Genomic DNA, 13,071 nt, shown 5'->3' on the forward strand with positions numbered 1-13,071 from the left:
TAATTTGATTGGAAGTAGTAGTTAAAGTCACACCACTACAATACCCAACTGAAATATAGTAACAACCAGTTGCCTGGTGGGGAAGGAAAATTTGAAAACAAGGAAAAACAGAATTTATGCTTACCTGATAAATTACTTTCTCCAACGGTGTGTCCGGTCCACGGCGTCATCCATAACTTGTGGGAATATTCTCCTCCCCAACAGGAAATGGCAAAGAGCACAGCAAAAGCTGTCCATATAGTCCCTCCCAGGCTCCACCCCCTCAGTTATTCGACCGACGGACAGGAGAAAAAAAGGAGAAACTATAGGGTGCCGTGGTGACTGTAGTTAAAGAAAGAAATTTATCAAACCTGATTAAAAAACCAGGGCGGGCCGTGGACCGGACACACCGTTGGAGAAAGTAATTTATCAGGTAAGCATAAATTCTTTTTTCTCCAACTTTGGTGTGTCCGGTCCACGGCGTCATCCATAACTTGTGGGAACCAATACCAAAGCTTTAGGACACGGATGAAGGGAGGGAGCCAATCAGGTTACCTAAACAGAAGGCACCACGGCTTGCAAAACCTTTCTCCCAAAAATAGCCTCCGAAGAAGCAAAAGTATCAAATTTGTAGAATTTGGCAAAAGTGTGCAGAGAAGACCAAGTCGCTGCCTTACATATCTGATCAACAGAAGCCTCGTTCTTGAAGGCCCATGAGGAAGCCACAGCCCTAGTAGAGTGAGCTGTGATTCGTTCAGGAGGCTGCCGTCCGGCAGTCTCGTAAGCCAATCGGATGATGCTTTTCAGCCAAAAGGAAAGAGAGGTAGCAGTAGCTTTTTGACCTCTCCTCTTGCCAGAATAAACGACAAACAGTGAAGACGTTTGTCTAAAATCCTTTGTTGCTTCTAAATAGAACTTTAAAGCACGGACTACATCTAAATTGTGTAACAAACGTTCCTTCTTTGAAACTGGATTCGGGCACAAAGAAGGCACAACTATTTCCTGGTTAATATTTTTGTTGGAAACAACTTTTGGAAGGAAACCAGGTTTAGTACGCAAAACAACCTTATCTGAATGGAACACCAGATAGGGTGGATTACACTGCAGAGCAGATAATTCAGAAACTCTTCTAGCAGAAGAAATAGCAACCAAAAACAGAACTTTCCAAGATAATAACTTGATATCTATGGAATGCAAGGGTTCAAACGGAACCCCTTGAAGAACTGAAAGAACCAAATTTAGACTCCAAGGAGGAGTCAAAGGTCTGTAAACAGGCTTGATCCTGACTAAAGACTGTACAAAAGCTTGAACATCTGGCACAGCTGCCAGTCGTTTGTGTAACAAGACAGATAGAGCAGAAATCTGTCCTTTTAGAGAACTCGCTGACAATCCCTTATCCAAACCTTCTTGTAGAAAGGAAAGGATCCTGGGAATTTTAATCTTACTCCATGAGAATCCCTTGGATTCACACCAACAGATATATCTTTTCCATATTTTATGGTAAATCTTTCTAGTTACAGGTTTTCTGGCTTGTACCAGAGTATCTATCACGGAATCCGAAAACCCACGCTTAGAAAAAATCAAGCGTTCAATTTCCAAGCAGTCAGCTGGAGAGAAACTAGGTTTGGATGTTCGAATGGACCTTGTACTAGAAGATCCTGTCTCAAAGGTAGCTTCCATGGTGGAGCCGATGACATATTCACCAGGTCTGCATACCAAGTCCTGCGTGGCCACGCAGGAGCTATCAAAATCACAGAGGCCTTCTCCTGTTTGATCCTGGCTACCAGCCTGGGAATGAGAGGGAACGGTGAAAACGCATAAGCTAGGTTGAAGGCCCAAGGCGCCACTAATGCATCCACTAGAGTCGCCTTGGGATCCCTGGATCTGGACCCGTAGCAAGGAACCTTGAAGTTCTGACGAGACGCCATCAGATCCATGTCTGGAATGCCCCATAATTGGGTCAACTGGGCAAACACCTCCGGGTGGAGTTCCCACTCCCCCGGATGGAAAGTCTGACGACTCAGATAATCCGCCTCCCAGTTGTCTACTCCTGGGATGTGGATCGCAGATAGGTGGCAGGAGTGATCCTCCGCCCATTTGATGATTTTGGACACCTCTCTCATCGCCAGAGAACTCCTTGTTCCCCCTTGATGGTTGATGTAAGCAACAGTCGTCATGTTGTCTGATTGGAATCTTATGAATCTGGCCTTTGCTAGTTGAGGCCAAGCCTGGAGAGCATTGAATATCGCTCTCAGTTCCAGAATGTTTATCGAGAGAAGAGACTCCTCCCGAGACCATAGGCCCTGAGCTTTCAGGGAGTCCCAGACCGCGCCCCAGCCTAATAGACTGGCGTCGGTCGTGACGATGACCCACTCTGGTCTGCGGAAGCTCATTCCCTGGGACAGGTGATCCTGGGTCAGCCACCAACGGAGTGATTCTCTGGTCTTCTGATCTACTTGAATCACTGGGGACAAGTCTGTATAGTCCCCATTCCACTGTTTGAGCATGCACAGTTGTAATGGTCTTAGATGAATTTGAGCAAAAGGAACTATGTCCATTGCTGCAACCATCAACCCTACTACTTCCATGCACTGAGCTATGGAAGGCCGTAGAATAGAGTGAAGAACTTGACAAGCGTTTAGAAGCTTTGACTTTCTGACATCTGTCAGGAAAATCTTCATTTCTAAAGAATCTATTATTGTCCCCAAGAAGGGGACTCTTGTCGACGGAGACAGGGAACTTTTTTCTATGTTCACCTTCCACCCGTGAGATCTGAGAAAGGCTAGAACAATGTCTGTGTGAGCCTTTGCTTTGGAAAGAGACGACGCTTGAATTAGGATGTCGTCCAAGTAAGGTGCCACTGCAATGCCCCTTGGTCTTAGAACCGCTAAAAGGGACCCGAGCACCTTTGTGAAAATCCTTGGAGCAGTGGCTAGCCCGAATGGGAGAGCCACGCACTGGTAATGTTTGTCCAGAAAGGTGAACCTTAGGAACTGATGATGATCTTTGTGGATAGGAATATGTAGATACGCATCCTTTAAATCCACGGTAGTCATAAATTGACCCTCCTGGATTGTAGGTAAAATCATTCGAATAGTTTCCATTTTGAACGATGGCACTCTGAGAAATTTGTTTAGAATTTTTAAATCCAGAATTGGTCTGAAAGTTCCCTCTTTTTTGGGAACTACAAACAGATTTGAGTAAAACCCCAGACCTTGTTCCACAGTTGGAACTGGGTGTATCACTCCCATTTTTAACAGGTTTTCTACACAATGTAAGAATGCCTGTCTCTTTATTTGGTTTGAAGATAAGCGAGACACGTGGAACCTTCACCTTGGGGGTAGTTCCTTGAATTCTAGAAGATAACCCTGAGAGACTATTTCTAGTGCCCAGGGATCCTGAACATCTCTTGCCCAAGCCTGAGCAAAGAGAGAGAGTCTGCCCCCTACTAGATCCGGTCCCGGATCGGGGGCTACCCCTTCATGCTGTCTTGGTAGCAGCAGCAGGTTTCTTGGCCTGCTTACCCTTGTTCCAGCCTTGCATCGGTTTCCAAGCTGGTTTAGTCTGGGAAGCGTTACCCTCTTGTCTAGAGGTTGCAGAGTTGGAGGCCGGTCCGTTCCTGAAATTGCGAAAGGAACGAAAATTTGACTTATTCTTAGCCTTGAAAGGCCTATCTTGTGGGAGGGCATGGCCCTTACCCCCAGTGATGTCTGAAATAATCTCTTTCAATTCTGGCCCAAAGAGGGTCTTACATTTGAAAGGGATATTAAGCAATTTTGTCTTGGAAGATACATCCGCCGACCAAGACTTTAGCCAGAGCGCTCTGCGCGCCACAATTGCAAACCCTGAATTTTTCGCCGCTAATCTCGCTAACTGCAAAGCGGCATCTAAAATAAAGGAATTAGCTAACTTAAGTGCGTGAATTCTGTCCATAACCTCCTCATACGGAGTCTCTCTACTGAGCGATTTTTCTAGTTCTTCGAACCAGAACCACGCTGCTGTAGTGACAGGAATAATACACGAAATAGGTTGAAGGAGGTAACCTTGCTGTACAAAAATCTTTTTAAGCAAACCCTCCAATTTTTTATCCATAGGATCTTTGAAAGCACAATTGTCCTCAATAGGAATGGTCGTGCGTTTGGCTAGTGTAGAAACCGCCCCCTCGACCTTAGGGACTGTTTGCCATAAGTCCTTTCTGGGGTCGATCATAGGAAATAATTTCTTAAATATAGGAGGAGGGACAAAAGGTATGCCAGGTTTCTCCCACTCCTTATTCACTATGTCCGCCACCCGCTTGGGTATTGGAAAAGCGTCGGGGTGCACCGGGACCTCTAGGAACTTGTCCATCTTGCAAAATTTTTCTGGGATGACCAGGTTGTCACAATCATCCAGAGTAGATAGCACCTCCTTAAGCAGTGCGCGGAGATGCTCTAATTTAAATTTAAATGTCACAACATCAGGTTCTGCCTGCTGAGAAATTCTTCCTGAATCAGAAATTTCCCCATCTGACAAAACCTCCCTCATAGCCCCTTCAGATTGGTGTGAGGGTATGACAGAGCAATTATCATCAGCGCCCTCCTGCTCTACAGTGTTTAAAACAGAGCAATCGCGCTTTCTCTGAAATGCAGGCATTTTGGATAAAATATTTGCTATGGAGTTATCCATCACTGCCGTCAATTGTTGCATAGTAACAAGCATTGGCGCGCTAGAAGTACTAGGGGTCTCTTGCGTGGGCAAAACTGGTGTAGACACAGAGGGAGATGATGTAGAACTCTGTCTACTCCCTTCATCTGATGAATCATCTTGGGCAACTTTACTATCTGTGGCAGTACTGTCCTTACTTTGTTTGGACGCTATGGCACAATTATCACACATATTTGAAGGGGGAGACACATTGGCTTCCATACATACAGAACATAGTCTATCTGAAGGCACAGACATGTTAAACAGGCTTAAACTTGTCAATAAAGTACAAAAATCGTTTTAAAACAAAACCGTTACTGTCTCTTTAAATTTTAAACAGGGCACACTTTATTACTGAATATGTGAAACACTATGAAGGAATTATTCAATCTTAACCAGATTTTCACCACAGTGTCTTAAAGCATTCAAAGCATTGCACCCCAAATTTCAGGCAGTTAACCCTTAAAATGTGGAAACCGGAGCCGTTTACAGTTTTAACCCCCTTACAGTCCCAGCCCCAGCCTTTGCTGCGACTTCACCAAACCCAGGGGAGTATACGATACCAAATGAAGCCTTCTAGGAACCTTTTCAACTAATTCCAGACCCACACACATGCAGCTGCATGTACTGCTCTCAAAAGTAACTGCGCAGTAATGGCGCGAAAATGAGGCTCTGCCTACTACAGAGAAAGGCCCTTCCTGACTGGAAAGGTGTCTAAACCAGTGCCTGACGTAAAAAAACGTTCCCCAAAGTTATAAAGTGTGAATATCAACATCAAACTGTATAAAATGCCTAAATAAAGCAATCGATCTAGCCCATAAAAGTTTCTACCAGTTTTATAGCCCATATTAAGCCCTTTATTCTGTTTGAGACTAAGAAAATGGCTTACCGATCTCCATGAGGGGAAAAATGACAGCCTTCCAGCATTACACAGTCTTGTTAGAAATATGGCTAGTCATACCTTAAGCAGAAAAGTCTGCCAACTGCTCCCCCCAACTGAAGTTATCTCATCTCATCAGTCCTGTGTGGGAACAGCAATCGATTTTAGTTACTGCTGCTAAAATCATACTCCTCTCACAAACAGAACTCTTCATCTTTTTCTGTTTCAGAGTAAATAGTACATACCAGCACTATTTTAAAATAACAAACTCTTGATAGTAGAATAAAAACTACAACTAAACACCACATACTCTTCACCATCTCCGTGGAGATGCTACTTGTTCAGAGCGGCAAAGAGAATGACTGGGGGGGCGGAGCCTGGGAGGGACTATATGGACAGCTTTTGCTGTGCTCTTTGCCATTTCCTGTTGGAGAGGAGAATATTCCCACAAGTTATGGATGACGCCGTGGACCGGACACACCAATGTTGGAGAAAACACACAAGGGACAAGGAAGTCTCAAGAAGGTGAAAAAGAATGGGAAAACAAACACAAAATAAAAAGTAAACCGGAAATTCAGACTAACCTAAGACAGTAGGCATGAATCCCCCTGCTGAACATTGTTACTATGTCTGCCTCAATCCACAATGTTCAAATAGCTGAGTGGTGGCAACAATATGGGCAACTGAGATTTTCTAATTTATTTTCCACACCCACATTAAAGAGGACATTCATTCCTAGTGGAGCAGATTTCAAATACTATATTCCACAGTGGGGTCAAGATTGGGCAGGCCCACCACATAGGTCAGACTCAACTTCACCACACAGCTTCCAACACTGAAGTATTATTACCTGAAATCTGAGCCCATCTTAATGGTGTGAGATGCCAGCACAAAAAGTTCTAAAAATACAATTCCAAAGCTTTTTGAAAGTGTAAGGCTTTTTTTTTTTTTTAACAAGATTGTTCTCCACCAATCTTGTGGTCCTATGACCATACCTAACTCAAGTTCCCAGGAAGCTAACTGCCAGGGCTTATCACCCCTGTCAGATTGGGGAACAATATAATGTCCCAAAAGTTGTGTAACCAAAAGACCCACTGCCTTCTACCCTTTCTTCCACTGTGTCTGTGAATTGTCTTAAAATATCCCAATGTCTTAACCCCTTAAGGACAAGGCCATTTTTCAATTTCTTTCCCTTAAGGACCAGGGCTATTTTTACATTTCTGCGGTGTTTGAGCTGTAATTTTCCTCTTACTCATTTACTGTACCCACACATATTATATACCGTTTTTCTCGCCATTAAATGGACTTTTTAAAGATACCATTTTTTTCATCATATCCTATAATTTACTATAAAACAATTTATAAAATATGATGAAAAAATGTAAAAAAAAACAAAAAAAAAACACACACTTTTTCTAATTTTGACCCCCAAAATTTGTTACACATCTACAACCACCAAAAAATAACCATGCAAAATAGTTTCTACATTTTGTCCTGAGTTTAGAAATACCCAATGTTTACATGTTCTTTGCTTTTTTGCAAGTTATAGGTCAATAAATACAAGTAGCACTTTGCTATTTCCAAACCATTTTTTTTTTTTCAAAATTAGCGATAGTTACGTTGTAACGCTGATATCTGTCAGGAATCCCTGAATATCCCATTACATCTAAATATTTTTTATTAGTAGACAACCCAAACTATTGATCTAGGCCCATTTTGGTATATTTCATAACACCATTTCACCGCCAAATGCAATCAAATAAAAAAAATCGCTAACTTGTTCACAAACTATAGGTTTCTCACAGAAAATATTTACAAACAGCTTGTGCAATTATGGCACAAATGGTTGTAAATGCTTCTCTGTGATCCCCTTTCTTCAGAAATAGCATATATATATGGCTTTGGCGTTGCTTTTTGGTAATTAGAAGGCCACTAAATGCTGCTGCGCACCACACTTGTATTATGCCCAGCAGTGAAGGGTTTAATTAGGGCGCTTGTAGGGTTAATTTTAACTTTAGTGTAGTGTAGTAGACAACTCAAAGTATTGATCTAGGCCCATTTTGGTATATTTCATGCCACCATTTCACAGCCAAATGCGATCAAATAAAAAAAAAACGCTAACTTTTTCACAAACTTTAGGTTTCTCACTGAAATTATTTACAAACAGTTTGTGTAATTATGGCACAAATGGTTGTAAATGCTTCTCTCTGGGATCCCCTTTGTTCAGAAATAGCAGACATATATGGCTTTGGCGTTGCTTTTTGATATTTAGAAGGCAGCTAAATGTCGCTGCGCACCACACTTGTATTATGCCCAGCAGTGAAGGTGTTAATTGGGTAGCTTGTAGGGTTTATTTTAGCTTTAGTGTAGAGATCAGTCTCCCACCTGACACATCCCACCCCCTGATCCCTCACAAACAGCTCTATTCCCTCCCCCATCCCACAATTGTCACCGCCATCTTAAGTACTGGCAGAAAGTCTGCCAGTACTTAAATAAAAGCCTTTTTTCCCCCAGCATTTTTTTAAAATACATAGTTTCTGCAGTGTAGGTTCCCCCCTAACCCCCCCAACCTCCACGACCCCCCCCCCAAACAGCTCTCTTAACCTCCCCCCTCTTTCTATTTGTGGCCATTTTAGGTACTGGCAGGCCAATTTCTTAACAAATGTGCTTTTTTATTTAATTTTTTTAAGTCACCCAATTTTTCCGTAGTGTAGCTACCCCCCTCAATATCCTACCCCCTCCCAGATCCTCTTTCCCAAACAATATTTCTCCTCTCTCTCCTCCCTCTTCCTCACATTCATTAAAACAAGCAGCAACGATCGGGCAGCCATGCGTGCGCGATCCCCTCACGCGTGCATGCACACCTTTCAAGAACTTACAAGACCAGCGATGGGCCGCCCACCCACCTCCCTGCAGCTGCTCCCACCCACCAATGATCGGCACCATCGCTGGCCGATGCAGAGAGGGCCACAGAGTGCCAAATTAGGTATTGTAGTAATGACTCAATATCAAAGGCATCACGACAATACCTTGAAAGCGGCTGGTCTTTAAAGACCAGTTTGTGTACGACGTACCCTGTACGTGTGTCGTTAAGGGGTTAAGAGCATTGTCAGCCACAGATTGAAATGATCCAGGAAAAGCTCTACCTAGCTGGAGTTCCTCTGGCTTGGCCAGTCTATTGCTCACATACAGATCTTCAGCATACTTGAAGCCCATTTTCGACCTCAGAATGCCCCTATCTAGGCCTAGATTATGAGTGGCGCTCAACTGTTGCAAGCAATAAGGGGTATTCCACGGCTCTTTGCGCGCATCGGAACTAAACAAGTTTGTTTGAGCGCAATCAAATTTAAAGTGTGCCAGGTGACTTCAGAGCTCTGGTTAACTGTTACGCAAGACTAAAAAGTTGCACAAAAGTACATTTAGTAGCACAGTTACACTCATACTAACACTCAGCTAGATTTCGAGATTAAACCAAAAGCCCCCCACTACAAATATACTAAAATAAACCTATTAACCCCTAGACCTAACGACCCCCTAACTTTATATTAAAATTACAATTTCCCTATCTTAAATTACATTTAAACTTACCTGTCAAATTAAATAAATTAATTATAAACTAACAATTAAACTATTATAATTATTAAACTAAAATTAAACTAACTACCAATTAAATTAAACTAAAGTACACATTAAAAAACAACAACACTACTCTAAAAATTACAAAAAGTATCTAATTACAAAAAAAAACGAAATTACAAAAAAACAAAAAAAAACACACTAAATTACGAAAAATAAGAACCAAATTATCAAAAATAAAAAAAGAATTGCACCTAATTTAATAGCCCTATCAAAATACCCCCCCCCAATAAAAAAAAACCCTAGCCTACAATAAACTACCAATGGCCCTTAAAAGGGACTTTTGTGGGGCATTGCCCCAAAGATATCAGCTCTTTTACCTGTAAAAAAAAATACAAACACCCCCCAACAGTAAAACCCACCACCCCCACAACCAACTCCCCAAATAAAATAACTATCTAAAAAAAACTAAGCTAACCATTACACTAAAATGGCATTTGTATGTGCGTTGTTGGAATTTAGAAAAAACATATTAAGCTACATGATAATGATCATGCTCTGGCACCCTTTACTGATAAATGTAGGTTTGTATCTAGAAAACCAGAAACCCTTGCTTTAAAGCTTTCGCCCCAGTATGGTTCAGACAAACAAACCAAACACCATAACTTGGTTACAACATAAGGGTAATTTTAAGTGCCACAATTTTAATTGTAAAGCATGCAAAACAGTAACATTGGGACAAAACATTTTTCCACTGTTACACAAAAAAAATTGACATTAAGTTTTATGCCACTTGCAGAACTAAATTACTTGTAATCACTGTAAACAACGGTATGTTGGCCAGCAAACTATCAGGGCCTACCAAGTAGACCACGGTAGGACCGCGGTATAGTACTCCTCCATTTCTCCTCTGAGCTGTCTCATAGCTGCCCTTTGGAGCCCGGGTAGCCAACGTGGAGCAAAAAGACCCAGACTGTAGACCAGTAGCTGAAGGGATCGCTTTATGGATCCCAGAGATTGCTGCTTCTGATGTGGTCGCAAGCTTAAACAAAGTAGGCAGGTAAGATTGTTGAGTCTCACATAGGGAACTTCCGTCTCTAGGGATCATTATTTTCTAAGATTCCATAGTCAGCCCCAATGAGATATTAACCACAACCTCTGTAAGCTCAGATCCATCCAACAAAGAAAGTCATGTACTGCCTCTTTAAGGATGGGTTGGCTAATTTAATTATTTCCCCTTTAAATAGTAGGAGGATCCTTCTCACTTTGCTTGGAAATTTGTTCATGCAGGAGCTTTTACCTGAAGCAACAAGTGCCTGTCTCTTTGTTTTCAAGCCTTATTTGACATCAGCTTTTCTTCTAAAGGAAGTTATTTGGATATTCTTCTACTAACTTAGTTTATTTCAGAGGAGTATTTGTCAAAGTTAAATTGTAACTTTGCCTTTCTTTCTGTGCTGGTCTCTTGTTTGTGTGTCATCCAATCAAGCAAGTGCAGTCTGACACACCTCATTTTGCTGCAGCTCTTACAGGTTTGATTTCCAGTGTTAAAGCACCTCAGCTGCTGTGTGTCGATTTTCTCTGTATACAGACACCTTATCCTTGCTGCTGACAAGCAATCTAGGATCAAACTTATTTCCAGGTATCGCTACCATTTATTTGCTATTACTTTATTGTTCACTGGATGCTAAACAAACATTATTTGTCACTTAAAAAGAACTGCCTTTTTCATAACTGTTTATAATATTGGAGTACTTATCCTATCTAATGTCCACTGCTGATTTTTGACTCATTGCATTCCTGGCTCATACATTTTTGGTTATAACCTAAATTTCCTTCTGTCATTTAATTTTCCTAGCATATGCTAAAACAGAGTACTAAACAGATAAGGTCATAAAGGATTAACCTTATTAAATATAGCTTTGTAAATTATTTGCAAAAATAGGATTAATTAATATAACCCAGCAATGTTATTAGGAATCCTAGTTTTTGCTACATATCTACAAATTATACCTAGCTTGTTACTAAGAGAAAAAAAGAAAACACAGCGCATCCGCGATTCACAGCGTCGTTTTATTCATAACACACAGCTCCACGTAAAATGGCACACTTACAAGATAAAGGATAAAAACTAGCACTTAGCCCACTGGCTGATGAGAAGACCGCCTGTAGTAGTTACCGGAAAGGATCACCTGGACGCCGACCAGCAGCACCTGGAGTTACACTTCTCCTTGTCTCACAGAGCAGTAATAGATCAATTGCATATAGCAGTCCTTTTACCCAACACGTTTTCTCTGCTCCTCTAACACATATGAGTTCATGCTGATAACAGGCTCCAATGTCTGTGCTCAGGAAGAAGGTTCCCTTATTCACTCCAGTTACATCAATACCTGATATCTCTCAGTGCTCTGGCCGTGTTTGGAAGCTCTCAGTTTAGCTCTGTTGAAAAGGTAGCTGGAAAGCCCACTGCAAGTGGGAAATAAGACACTCCCTCCTTCTTTATAAATCTCCCAGAATACATGCAGAAGTCACATGTGATATTCTGGGAGATTTAGTTCAGTATTGAACTGCTCTTTGTTCCCCTCCCATTTACTTCCTGTGCAGCAGTTACTGGACTCCTAACCAAGCCCCAAAGTTTTATGAGAATACCGTCAGCTACCTACTCCAGCTTGCTCCTGTTTGTGTAAAGGGTCTTTTCATATGCAAAAGAAGGAGGGAGTGTCTTATTTCCCACTTGCAGTGGGCTTTCCAGCTACCTTTTCAACAGAGCTAAACTGAGAGCTTCCAAACACGGCCAGAGCACTGAGAGATATCAGGTATTGATGTAACTGGAGTGAATAAGGGAACCTTCTTCCTGAGCACAGACATTGGAGCCTGTTATCAGCATGAACTCATATGTGTTAGAGGAGCAGAGGAAACGCGTTGGGTAAAGGGACTGCTATATGCAATTGATCTATTACTGCTCTGTGAGACAAGGAGAAGTGTAACTCCAGGTGCTGCTGGTCGGCGTCCAGGTGATCCTTTCCGGTAACTACTACAGGCGGTCTTCTCATCAGCCAGTGGGCTAAGTGCTAGTTTTTATCCTTTATCTTGTATTGTGCCATTTTACGTGGAGCTGTGTGTTATGAATAAAACGATGCTGTGAATCGCGGATGCACTGTTTTCTTTTTTTCTCTTATACAGCTGATCACTTTGGGACATACATAGCGGGAGTCCCGTGAATCACCGGCTGCTCTGCCTGTTCGTTCAGCTTACCTCACTACATCGAGGAGTCTATCAGAACCACAGCTCCCATCATTTGGAACCTAACAGCTTCTTGCAAGAGTGCAGCTAAGTGTTCTCTTATATAAATATATGAACATTGTGCAATTTTACCGAACTTGGATAACACTGTTTGGGGCTATTTTTGAGACTGTGCAATTAATTACAAAGTGCTTTGGACTTCTATTAAGGACATTGGGACTGACATATACTCCTCCGTTGGGAGCTTAAGAGAATGAGATAGTTATACATTCTATTATAATTTGTGTACCTGTTTTAATATTTCACATTCTGTATTTCATTTTTAAATTTGTGCCTATACATACCCATAATAGTTACATAGGGGCTACTGACAAATAGGGTAAGCTTGATCGTTATTCCCTCAAGCTCATTTAGCGCCGTATTTGTTTGTTTCTATTTTAGCTTGTTACTAAGTTACTGTTTAAATATTCTTATTGCTCTACATAATAGATCCTCATAAGGAATCATTACACAAAGTCACTTCCTGTCACTTTCGAGATGCTGGCGTACAAGCAGCAAAGTTAGGTGCAAACAGGGTCTCTATCTCTCTAGAAAGGATCTTGAAGTGGTTTGTTATATTGATGGTCAGATTAGCGAATATTAGGTCAATCTTGGTCTCCATACTCAAGCTTAAGTCCATAAAGCTCAGGAAAAGCCTGATGGATAGGGATTGG

The 13,071-nt window shown here is 41.7% G+C and overlaps 1 protein-coding gene across 1 annotated transcript in view; it reads right to left on the reverse strand.

Moving 5' to 3' along the window:
* ATF2 (activating transcription factor 2) overlaps window positions 1-13,071 on the reverse strand; it is a 428,571-nt gene that overhangs the window by 333,097 nt on the left and 82,403 nt on the right. The window lies entirely within an intron of this gene.

Source organism: Bombina bombina, chromosome 1, assembly GCF_027579735.1.
Source record: "Bombina bombina isolate aBomBom1 chromosome 1, aBomBom1.pri, whole genome shotgun sequence".
Lineage (NCBI taxonomy): Eukaryota > Metazoa > Chordata > Amphibia > Anura > Bombinatoridae > Bombina > Bombina bombina.